The sequence below is a fragment of the Suricata suricatta genome, chromosome 10 (genome assembly GCF_006229205.1).
Source record: "Suricata suricatta isolate VVHF042 chromosome 10, meerkat_22Aug2017_6uvM2_HiC, whole genome shotgun sequence".
In the NCBI taxonomy this organism is placed as follows: domain Eukaryota; kingdom Metazoa; phylum Chordata; class Mammalia; order Carnivora; family Herpestidae; genus Suricata; species Suricata suricatta.
Window position 1 is genome coordinate 56,389,928 of NC_043709.1, and position 12,220 is coordinate 56,402,147.

Consider the following 12,220-nt stretch of genomic DNA (forward strand, 5'->3'; position numbering starts at 1 on the left):
TAATCATTTCTACCAGCTCTTGATTACTACAGTGGACCATGCTAGTTCACCCTGATTTTTTTCAATCTCAAGCAGAGGACCTATATATAGTGCATGGCAAAGTAAGGCACAGCCTTTATTCCCTCCTTTCAAATCTTCATACCTGGTTTTGTCTATAAACTCCAATCAGTCTAGTCATTGATCCTAAGAGAGAGTCTATAATCAGTACATGGATTCATGGACTAATCCACCACAATATTCTTTCTTCCCCTGTTGGACATACAGACTAGACGTTATTCAAGCCAATAACTGTTTATCATTATAGATGCCACTATGCACCCACCATAATGTTTTAACTGAAACTAGTTGACAATGTCAAGTGTTGGCAAGAATACAGACAAACATTCCCATTGAAAGAGTAAATTAATTAAATCAATTTGAAAAAAAACAGATTCCCCTTATCTACCCAAGATAAAGATCCACGTTCCCTATACTAAAAGATTCCACTTTTAGGTACGTAATAACAATAACATCAAAATATGTGTATATGTGCATTATAAGATGTGTTCACAGAAGCATTATACATAATAGCCAAAAGCTGAAAACAACCCAAATATGCACCAACAGTAGAGGGAATAAATAAGTTGAAATATGTTCACACAACAGAATGCTATACAGTGACAAAAATGAACAAACTACAGTTACACACAATTAGATGAATGAATCTCACAAATTAATTCTGTGACACAAAAGAGCTTTGTGTAGATTCCACCTACACAAAGTTATAAATAGGCAAACTAATCTATGTTGCCACCAATCAGATTTGTGGTTACCCTTGGGGAGGAGACTGGGGTCAGAGAATGAGGAAGGTATTAGGGGGTTGTCTGGGGTGCTTGTAATGTTCTATTTCTTGACCTGTGTGGCTGTATTTAACTTTGTGAAAATTCACTGAACTATCCACTTATGATCTGCATGTTTTTGACTCAAATTAGAAAAATAAAAATACTTCTAAAAAAAAAAACAAAGAAAAAGAAATATACTTCTTCAATCAAAAAGAAAAAAGAAAAAAAGGGGGGGCACCTGGGTGGCTGGCTCAGTCAGCTGAACATCCGCTTCAGATCAGGTCATAATCTCACAGTTTGAGTTTGAGCTCCACATAGGGCTCTCAGCTGTCAGGGAGGAGCCTGCTTGGGATTCTCTGTCTCCCTCTCTCTGCACCTCCCCCTCTTGTGCTCTCTTTCTCTCCGTCTCTCAAAAATAAACATTAAAATAAACATTAAAAAAAAAGTCTGAAGCAAACGCTCCTGCATTTATTTGCTTGCAAAATTCTTAACAAGAGCAAAGTGCATCTGTACACCGTGCAAGACCCCACGTGATAAATCCTGTTATGAATTTAGTACCAGGAGACACTTTGTCTTTTCTAAGTAAATAGTATGCTACTGATTATTCTCAAATTACCTAGTTCTTGATATTATTTTAGAAATTCAAAGCCAAATTTAATATTCATAGTTAATTCTTAGTCTTTTAAAATTATTTTTAATTTATTTATCTTTTAGAGAGAGGACAGAGAGAAAGTGCAAACGGGAGAAAGGGGCAGAGGGGGAGAGAGACAGAGACAGAGACAGAGACAGAAAATTCCAAGCAGGCTAGCACAGAGCCCAAAAGGGGCTCCACCACCCTGGGAGCCACCCAGGCTCCACCTGAGCCAAAATCAAGAGTTGATGCTCAACCGACTAAGCTGATCAAAAGCCCCTCTTTTAGCCTCCATGGACAGCATTTTTTTCTTCTCTCTTCTTTCACTTTGATTTTCTCTTTCTATACTCCTATTTCCATTTTATTTAATTTTTTAAAATATGGAACACTTCACATATTTGCATGTCATCCTTGTGCAGGAGCCATGCTAATCTTCTCTATATTGTTCCAATTTTAGTATATGTGCTGCCGAAGCGAGCACTCAGTTTCCATTTTAATATCCTTAGTGTATATGTGTCTCTTACTTTAGGTTACCTCAAACTCTTTTTGAAGATGTTCCATCTATCCAAGAATAAATCCTAACACATTCTCCAATCTCAGCCTCATTCCAAAAACTGACTTAACTTCTGCCAAATGGGAAAAAATTAGCAAATACTCCAGCAAAAGGCATTTTTTTTAATATCACACTTCATTTCATGTCATTATATAAGATCCCACAAAGAGAAGGAAAAAAACGTTACCTGAGGAATTCTTGTTTGGGAATATATGTCAGATTTCAAACACTTCTTGTTTAACTGTGCTTGGAATTTTTCTTCTTCTCTGTTCTCCACAGAAGGAGTGGGAAGTAATAATGTAACTATTAAACTCTATTTATTGGCCAAGTGAGGGAGGGAGGGACAGAGAGAGGGAGAGAGCGGAAGAGAGGGAGAGAAAGAGAGGGAGAGAGGGAGGGGGAGGGAGGAAAAGGGAGGGAGAGAGAGAGGGAGATAGAGGGGGTAGGGAGAGAGAGAGGAGAGGGAAAGAAAGAAAGAGGAAAGAGGGAGAGGGTGGGAAGGAGGAAAGGTGGGAGGGAAGGAAGGAAGGAAGGAAGGAAGGAAGGAAGGAAGGAAGGAAGGAAGGGAGGAAGGAAGGAAGGACGGAAGAAAAAATTTCACCACTTCCCAGTGCTCACAGCTGGCTGGCAAGGGGATATTGGGTCAGGTTATCGGGGGTGGGGTTAGGGCAGGACTTAAACTAGACATCAAACTTTAGCAACACAATTCTCATGACTTAATTAGAGAAGGCCCCTTTTGCTCACTCATAGTTTACCCCACAGCTACTGCATTAACTATAAAGGAGTTGATTTTTGCCAATGTCACGAACATTTACAGAACATACCCAGAGGATCCTATTTGCAAGTATAAAACCACCTCCCAACTTTTAAACAAAACTTTCCCAAACAATGAAGAAATGAAGATTTTAAAGCAGGGGGGGAAAGGTGATGAAATTATTTTCAGGAATCAAAACTGAAAAATCTTTTAAGAAAATGAAAAATCGGGGGACACTTGGGTGCCCTTTCCTTTCCTTATAAAAAATTCGGTGGCTAGTCGGTTAAGCATCCTACTCTTGATTTGGGCTCAGGTCATGATCTCATGGTTTGTAAAATCTAGCTCTAGGGTCGGAATTCTCTTTCTTCCTCTCTCAGTGCCCTCCCCAGCTCTCATTCTCTCCCTCTCTCTCAAAAATAAACATTTTTAAAAATAAAAGGAGGGGTGCCTGAGTGGCTCAGTCAGTTAGGTGTCTGACTTCGGCTCAAGTCATGATCCTGCAGTCCATGAGTTCGAGCCTCATGTTGGGCTCTGGGCTGACAGCTCAGAGCTTGAAACCTGCTTTGGATTCTGTCTCCCTCTCTCTCCGCCCCTCCCCTGCTTGCATGTTCTCCTCTCTCTCTCTCTCTCTTTCTCTCTCTCAAAAATAAACATCAAAAAACTTAAAATAAATAAATAAAAGAATGTAGCAGGATTGAGAGTTGTAACACTGAGGCTTTTCTTTCCAGGAAGCAACTTTATTCCTGCCAGCACCACTCAATTGGGTTCGTATCTGAAGAACTGAGCCCCAAAAGTCCTGTGGCAGTTTTTTATACATTTTCTATTTCTTTGTCTCCCGTATATGGTAGCACACACAAACATGTAGTCTGATTTTTTTTTAATTTTTTTTTTACATTTACCTATTTACTGGAGCACCTGGCTGGCTCTGCGGGTACAGTATATGATTCTTAATCTCGGGGTTGTGAGCTCAAGCCCTACATTGAGTGTAGAGATTACTTAAGATTTTTTTAATGTTTTTAAATATTTATTTATTTTTGAGAGACAGAGCGTGAACAGGGGAGGGGCAGAGAAAGAGACAGAATCTGAAGCAGGCTCCAGGCTCTGAGCTAGCAGTCAGCACAGAGCCTGACACAGCCCTCAAACTATGATATCACGTCCTGAGCCGAAGTCAGAAGCTCAACCGACTGGGCCACCCACGCACCCCCAGATTACTTAAAAATTTTTTTAAATCTTTAAAGAAAAGAAAAAATCATTATCAAGAAACCTCTCCACACAGACCCCTTCCCCAATCCAACACACACACATCACTGACTCAGAAGGAGTCCAGTCCTGGAGGCTTGAGAGGACTTCATGAATCCCACTGGGCAGTGGCCCCTCCCACCCTCCACCTTCGGCACTGCTTTCACAACATCTCCCTCTTGTGGTTAGAGCCTGGGCCACTCCACTCCCTTGGGCCAAGGCAGCTCTCACCAGTGTCCTCCTTGCTCAGCTGGAGAATCAGATCTGTTATAACCAAAATGAAAAGCAGAAAGAAAAGAGCTGCCCTGGCCAGCCAGAGAGTTTCCCCATCCCTTCGGCCCCCATCCTCTGATCTAGGTCGGAATACTAAGACTTAAAACCCCTGCTGGAGTAAGGAAGAGGGGAGGCTGGCTAATTTTGGCAGAGCCTACTCAGACTGCCCATCTGAGATGGGCTGCTTGAAACCTGGGATCTTGGCCTTCATACAGTCAGACACCCTGCAAAGAGCTGCAACTGCTTAGTGTTGGGGCCTACAGCCTAGGGTGTGTGTGTGTGTGTGTGTGTGTGTGTGTGTGTGTGTGTGAGAGTGAGAACAACAGCTTCTCTTTTTTTATGATTTCTTTTTTTTTTCTAGAGAGACAGAGTGTGTGTGCAAGGGTAGAGGGGAGAGAGAGAGAGAGAGAGAGAGAGAGAGAGAGAGAGAGAGAGAGAGAGAGAGAGAGAATCCCTCACAGGCTCCACGCTCAGCACAGAGCCAGATGAAGGAAGGCCTCGACCGCATATCCCTGGGATCATGACCTGATCTGAAATCAAGATTGGGACGCTCAACTGACTGAGCCACCCAAATGCCTCTGTTAATAACAGCTTTATTGAGATAAAATTCACGTACCATAAAATTCACCTTTTCGAAGTATACAGTTCCGTTAGTTTTAGTATATTCAGAAGAGATCTCACTTCAGAACACATTCTTTACTCCAAAAAGAAGCCCTGTGCTCTTTAGTAGTCACTTACCATTCTTCCCTTCCCTAGCCCTGGCAACCACTAATCTACTCTCCAGATCTATAGATTTGCCTATTCTGGATATTTCACATAAATGTAATCACACAATATGTGTGGCTCATCCATACTGTAACATAAATCAGTATGCAATACTGTGATTTATAAGAAATATTTTTCATATGTGTTTGGTCTTCATCCATGTTTCTGGCACACAGTTCCCACAGCCCTTGGAATTTCCTGAAGGATAAAGAGCAATGGGAGCATCTTTCCTTATAATGTTTGGCCTTTTGTCCTCAGTCTCTGAGATCACTTCAGAGCCCTGAAGGTAAAAGGCGTGTCTTACTATTCCTAAGAAGCCCTTCCCACCCCAACTGGGTTTATGCTAACGAAGTGACTTTTGTAAACCCTACATTGGCTGCCATGGGAACCAACCAGAAATAGAAGGCTGGAATTTTTAGTCCCACCCCCATACCTCCAGGGAGGAGCAAAGGGTTAGAGACAGTGTAATCACCAACAGCTAATGATTTAATCAATTGTGCCTAAGTAATGAAGCCGCCATAAAACCCAAAGGGGCAGAGTTCAGAGAGCTCCCAGGTTGGTGAACACGTGTAAACTAGATCAGAAAGAATCTGGAGATGGCATGGAAGTTCCATGCCCCTTCCCACATACCTTGCCCTATGTATCTCTTCATCTGGTTGTTAATTCATATCCTTTGCAATAAACTGGTAATCTAGTGAGTAAATGGGTTTCCTGAGGTCTGTGAGCAGTTCTAGAAAATTAATCAAGCCCAAGGAGGGGTTTGTGGGACTCTCTGATAGCTAGTTGGTCAGAAGCACAGGTGATTACCTGGGCTTGCAGTTGGCATCTGAAGTGGGGCAGTCTAATGGGATTGAACCCTTAACCTACGGAATCTTATGCTGTCTCCAGGTACCTAGTGTCAGAATTGAATTGAATTGTAGGACATCCAACTGGTATCTGAAAAATTGGTTTGGATACGTGGGAACACACCCCCACCCACACTGGAATTGGTATCAGCACCCTTTCATAACGCTCCCCTCTTGGCTCTTAAGAAATCGTGCTTTCCCATCTCTTTCTGGTTCTATTCCTATTCATTCATATTGTCTTTTACTGGGTTCTCTTCCTCTATCTACTTTTTTTCCTTAAGATTTTATTTTTAAGTAATCTCTATACCCAACGTTGGAGCTTAAACTGACAACCCTGAGATCAGGAGCCACATGCTCTACTGACTGAACCAGGCACGTACCCCTTCCTCTACCCAGTTTTTAAAGTCAATATCTTTAAGAGTTCTATCCTGGCCTTTTTTCTCTTCTCACTATACACATCCTCAGTTCACCAGCTTCAACCCTCATCTGAGTGCTAATGACTTGCAAATCTCTGTCTGCAATCCAGATCACTCCTGAGATCTAATTCCTCATATCTAAGTGCCTGCTGGACATCTTCCACCTGGGTTCACTGATTCACTTCATAAACAGAGTCCCTACTATGTGCTAGGTCCTATCAAATTACTGGAGATAGTAGAAGTGAGTAAAATAGACATGATATGTAAAATCTTAAAACTTACAGTCTTCGGGGTATCTGGGTGGCTCAGTCAGTTAAGAGGTCAACTTTAGCTCAGGTCATGATCTCATGGTTTATGAGTTTGAGCCCCGCATCAGGGTCTGGGCTGACAGCTTGGAGCCTAGAGCCTGCTTCAGATTCTGTGTCTCCCTCTCTCTCTGCCTTCCTCTGCTCATTCTCTGTCTCCCAAAATTAAATAAATGTTTAAAATTTTTTTTAAAAACTTAGTCTTAAGTAGGAAAAATAGACATTAAATATATATTCCCAGAAATAAATACATAATTACATACTGATGGGGACTATAAAAGAAAAGCATACGGTGCTTAGGGGGTATCACAGTGGTAACTCAAACTCAACTTTTTTTTTTAAATGTTTGTTTATTTTTTAGAGAGAGAGACAGTGCAAGTCAGGGAGGGACAGAGACAGAGAGAGACACAGAATCTGAAGCAGGCTCCAGGCTCTGAGCAGTCAGCACAGAGCCCGACATGGGGCTTGAACCCACGAACTTTGAGGTCAAGACTTGAGCTGAAATTGGACACTCAACTGACTGAGCCACACAGGCACCCCTGAAATTCAACTTTTCAAAACTGAAATAATGATGCTTCACTGTAATCTGATCCTCCTCATTTTCATGTTATTTCCTATCCCTAAATGTATTCAACAAACACTCAACAAATGTAGTAAGTGCTTGCTCGGTGCCAGACAATCCCCCTTCTCTCCAGTTGCCCAAGCCTGAAACCTGAAAATTCAATCTAGACCACTTCCTCATTCCTCACATCCATTCTATATTAATTCTATCTCGTTAAGTCGGTTATATCCACCCAAATTTTTCCATCTCCACTTACTGCCTGAGTTCAGGCCAGAGGTATTTATTACCTGGATTCTAGCAACAGTCTCTGGGGACTGCTCTGCCTCTGGTTGTTCTCTTCCCTCCTATCTGCCCTCCACAAAAACACAACTTTGATTATGCCTCTCCCCTGTTTAAAAGCCTTCTATGGCTCCCCACTGCCCTCTGACCAATCCAAATTCCTATGAGGGAACAAGATTTGATGTGCTTTCATTTGAATATGCTATTCTTTATTTTAAGCAGTCTGCAAGGAGAAAGCTAGACCCAAAGAATATGTAGTTTTATGACAAATAAGAAAACTTATATAATATGTATATGGGTAGGTTACTTATCAAAAAACTGACGGGTTCACTTACAATTTAGGTGGAAAAATTCAATTTTATCTATGATATCCAATATATAGATTAAAAAACAATTGCAATGTCCTGTAACACATTTTATCAGCTTTGTGACCATCATTTGCTTTGTGGTTCAAAGAAGCACCTCTATAAGATTAAACTAAAATTCTGCCATTAAACAAATATAGTGGTGCTCCTTATTACTTTTCAGTAGTTTATGATAAGAAGAGACAGAACCTAACATAATTCAACTTAAATATGACCTTGGCCCAACTAGATAGTCTCTCTTTATTATGTTCTTACATCATCAGAACATATTCTCTAATCTTCTCTTTTTACCTTATTAAAGAGGAAGATAACTAGCACAGGAGTGCTTCAAATTCTCAACTTACTGGTTTCAACAAGATTATTTACTCCCAAGACTTCTCATCCAATATTGATATGATCAATATTTTATTTTAATTTTAACTACAGCTGAATAAAAATGGAAGATAAATAATTTTTATTTTCACACTCCCTCACTTGGCATGCAATGCTTTGGCCGTGGCTTGCTCCACCCCCATCTCTTACCAGGCCTTCCCTTCAAGTCTGAGCTCTGTCCATATGGAACTACGGGCAATTTCCTGGAAGTGTCATGCCATTTACAATTTTTGCCTGTGCTCCCCATACCAATCTTACCCAAGTCTTAAGCAAAATGTCAATGGCAATAGACCGCTGGTTTATAAATGCATCTATAACACTTGATTACACTTTGTAATTTGTGTCTATTGCCCCTACTAGGCTGTAATTTTCTCAGAAACAGAAGCCATGCCATTAATTTTTCTCCCCAGAACATAGCTAAGTGCTCAGTACAAATGTTCATTAAGTATTTGTGGATCTATCTACCAAATAAATCTTTTTTACATGCTAAAAACATCCAGAATTACAATGGGAGTTGAACTGGGAGGGAAATCCATGAGGCACATGTCCAAGTCTGCAAATAACTCGGGGAGACTGGGACTGATGGGTTACCCAAAGAGGATGATAGTAGATGTAAGTAGTAAAAGTAAAGAGGACAGTACCTAGTGTAAGGCTTGAAGGACAAAGGGGTTATGTACCTCTGTGGATCAAAGCACAAGGGGAAACCAACTGAATGGCAATACTGCCTCCCAGTGGTACCTAGGGTAATAGCCTCCATACCAGAGCAGTGGTTAGAATAGCTTTCTCACAGAGTGGCCCTAGCCTATGAACTGTGCCAGGAACCTTTCACTTTATCTCATTTAATTCTCATGATAACCTCTTGTAGAGACACAGCATATAGCTTAGGGGTTACATACACAGACTGTGGAGCCAGGCTATCTGGCTCTCCCACTTACTAGCTGGTATGAACTTGGACAAAGTATTTAAATTCTCTATATGATTCTCCATCTATAAAATAGGGATAATATACATTAGTATTGCGCACATAGGGTTCTTAACGAGGGTTACATTTTTAAAAATTTTTAAATGTCTATTTATTTTTGAGAGAGAGAGAAAGCACAAACAGGAGAGGAGGGGAGAGAGAGAGAGAGAGAGAGAGAGAGATAAAGGGAGATACACAATCCAAAGCAGGCTCCAGGCTCTAAGCTGTCAGTACAGAGCCTGACACGGGGCTCAAACCCATGAACTGTGAGATCAAGACTTGAGCCAAAGTTGGATGCTTAACCAATTGAGCCACCCAGGCACTCCACAAGGGATAAAAGTTTTTTTTTAATGATTCTGTACATTACTCAGTGCTTACCACGATAAGTGTGATTAGTACCTGTCATCAACAGTGTTATTACAATCTTATGGACTATATCCTCTATGCTGTACCTTTCACCTCTGTGACTTATTTATTTTATAACTGGAACTTAATACTTCTTAATTTCCTTTATCTATTTCACCCATCCCCTACCCACCTCCCCTCTAGCAACCACCAGTTTGTTCTCAGTGTTTAAGAGTCTGTTTTTCTGTTTGTCTCTTTGTTTCTTAGATTCCACATATGAGTGAAATCATAAGGGATTTGTCTTTCTCTATCTTACTTATTTCATTTAGCATATACTATCTGGGTCTATTCATGTTGTTGCAAATGGCAAGATCTCATTCTCTTTTATGGCCGAGTAATATTCCATTGTATGTATCTACCACATATACAGTGGTAGTATGTGTCTATCACATCTTTACCCATTTATCTATTGGTGGATACTTGAGTTGCCTCCGTAACTTTGCTACTGTAAATAATGCTGCAATAAACATAGTGGTGCATATATCGTTTCTAATTAGTGCTTTCATTTTCTGTGGGTAAATACCAAATAGTGGAATTAGTGGACCATGGTACTTCTACTTTTAATTTTTTGAGGAAACTCCATACTGTTTTCAACAGTAGCTGCATCGGTTTACATTTTTACCAACAATACACAAGGATTCTTTTTTCCCTACATTCTTGCCAACACCTGTTTTTTTCTTCTCTTTTATTTTAGCCATTCTGACAGGTATAAGGCAGAGGAAAAATTCTCAAATTCTCTTGACAGCACAGCAAATGCCATATAAATATTAGCTATTATTATTCTCTTTTTCCTTATGAGAAGACTGTTAAATAAAATGAGCATATAGTAGAAACTCAATAAATATAACTTCCTGTGCTTTTTTTCCCCTTATATCTTGGCTCCTTCAGGTGTTGCACTTCTTAGTGATCCTAAAATTCAAATAGGGGACTCTCAAATATCCCAAAGAAGTCAGTTCCTAAAAGTTAAGTGTCATTACGTGTCACTCTTGATTTCGGCTCAGGTCATGATCTTACAATGGTGATATCGAGCCCCATACCAGGCTCCATAGACATGGAGCCTGCTTGGGATTCTCTCTCTCTCTTCCTCTGCCCCTCACCCCCATTTGCACTGTCTCTCAAAATAAATAAGTAAACATTTTTTAAAAAGTCCAGGGACAAGTGGCTCTGGAAAAGAGCACTCCCCAGGGCACTCTTGTTATTATTATTAGAGTGAAGATTTTCCCAATAACAAAATTCACCCTACCCCAAAAAAAATGCATAGGGATTGTAAAAATCAGCTAAGATTTGTGCAGGAAATCAGATTTTAAGGAATATTCAAATAAGCCCACTTTTGACCACTTTGCCCACAGGATCTGAGAGACCAGTGATCATTTTCAAGATTAGGCTAATAATAACTTACTAGAGATTCTATTCTCTCCTTGCTCTCCTATTGGTATTGGAAACATAAAATTCATGAAAATAAGGGCTTTCAAATCACATGATATTTTTGTAATTATAGACTGCCCACCCCAGTCCACATTTGCAATGAGGTGTATCTTTGCCAGGAAAGATTGATTGGCAGACCTGCACCGGAGCAGCAAAGAGGCTCCTTTCCTACTGGTAAAGTACTCCATGATTCTTCAAGATTCCTGGAGTGTTCTATATGAGGCACTGAATATACAAACAGTAGCCAGATAATACATAAAAACAGAACTATGCGAGTGCCTGGATGGCTCAGTCAGTAGAGCGTGCAACTCAGGGTCATGAGTTCTAGCCCTACATTGGGCACAGAGTTTACTTAAAAACCAAAAAACAGAACTCTGACCCACAACCTGAAGAAGCCTACCCAGGAAACCAATCCCCTTATCTATAATAAACAGCTCAGGAAGTCAGCCTGCTATAAATCAGACTCACAGAAGTCAGACTGCTGTCTCTAGTGATAGTCCAGGAAGACAAACCAAAACCCCTGTAGCAAATGGCCCAAAATGGCCAGGTCTTGATTAATAAATAACGGCTTCCCTCAATTTTGTGGCCACTTCTAATTTAGGACCAACCAGAGAAAGCCAAATATACGCCCGGAACGAATCACATAGAATGCTCCTGCTCCTAGTTAGTCCAACTACAGCCTTCCCATGCAAACAAGCCTTGAATCAAGGTATATCTGAAACCTTCTCCCCTCCCCTCCACTCCTCTGTCTGCCTTTGATTCTCTGCCAAAACTCAAGTGTCTGCAGCTGACCTCCTTGCTATATGGCAAACTCTGAATAAATAGCCTTGGATTTTTTTTTGTTTGGTCTTCGTTTACTTCCACATGATGTGTACCTAATAATTCCATTAACAACTAATTTCCAAACCCTCTTAAAAAGATATTGGCTAACGTTGTTTAAATGCATTATTTCTAAAACCATTCTTTTTCATTAAGTTAGCGCAGAACATCATTTTTTACTTCATCTTAATAACCTAGTTCGACATGCCTAACTACTCACCTTTCTGCAGACTTTCCCGGAAGGCAGCAGCTTCCTTCTACCTGCAGGAGCTGTGGACTTAGTGTGGACTTAGTGTGGACTTAGTGATCTGATACGCGGAAACCGCGCCCAACCCAGGCCAACCCCCAAGAGAGAACTACAATTCCCAGAAGCCCGTGCAGACGCCGGGCCACGGCCACAGTGCGCCTGCGCAGTGACAGAGACGCCGGC

The 12,220-nt window shown here is 40.8% G+C and overlaps 1 protein-coding gene and 1 non-coding gene across 3 annotated transcripts in view; both read right to left on the reverse strand.

Moving 5' to 3' along the window:
• The window catches only part of HSD17B6 (hydroxysteroid 17-beta dehydrogenase 6), a 41,903-nt gene extending 29,797 nt beyond the window's left edge, over positions 1-12,106 (reverse strand). The window contains exon 1 of one of the 2 annotated variants that reach the window (XM_029954237.1): positions 12,011-12,106. The gene's annotated coding sequence lies outside the window, so the exon portion shown is untranslated. Of the gene's footprint in view, positions 1-2,192; positions 2,273-12,010 lie in introns of those variants that run through there. The other variant, XM_029954238.1, reaches the window with a different exon arrangement.
• LOC115305789 lies at positions 1,827-1,933 on the reverse strand. Its single transcript, XR_003914988.1, has one exon. It is a non-coding gene; the product is annotated as a U6 spliceosomal RNA (small nuclear RNA).
• Positions 12,107-12,220: the final 114 nt, after the last annotated feature.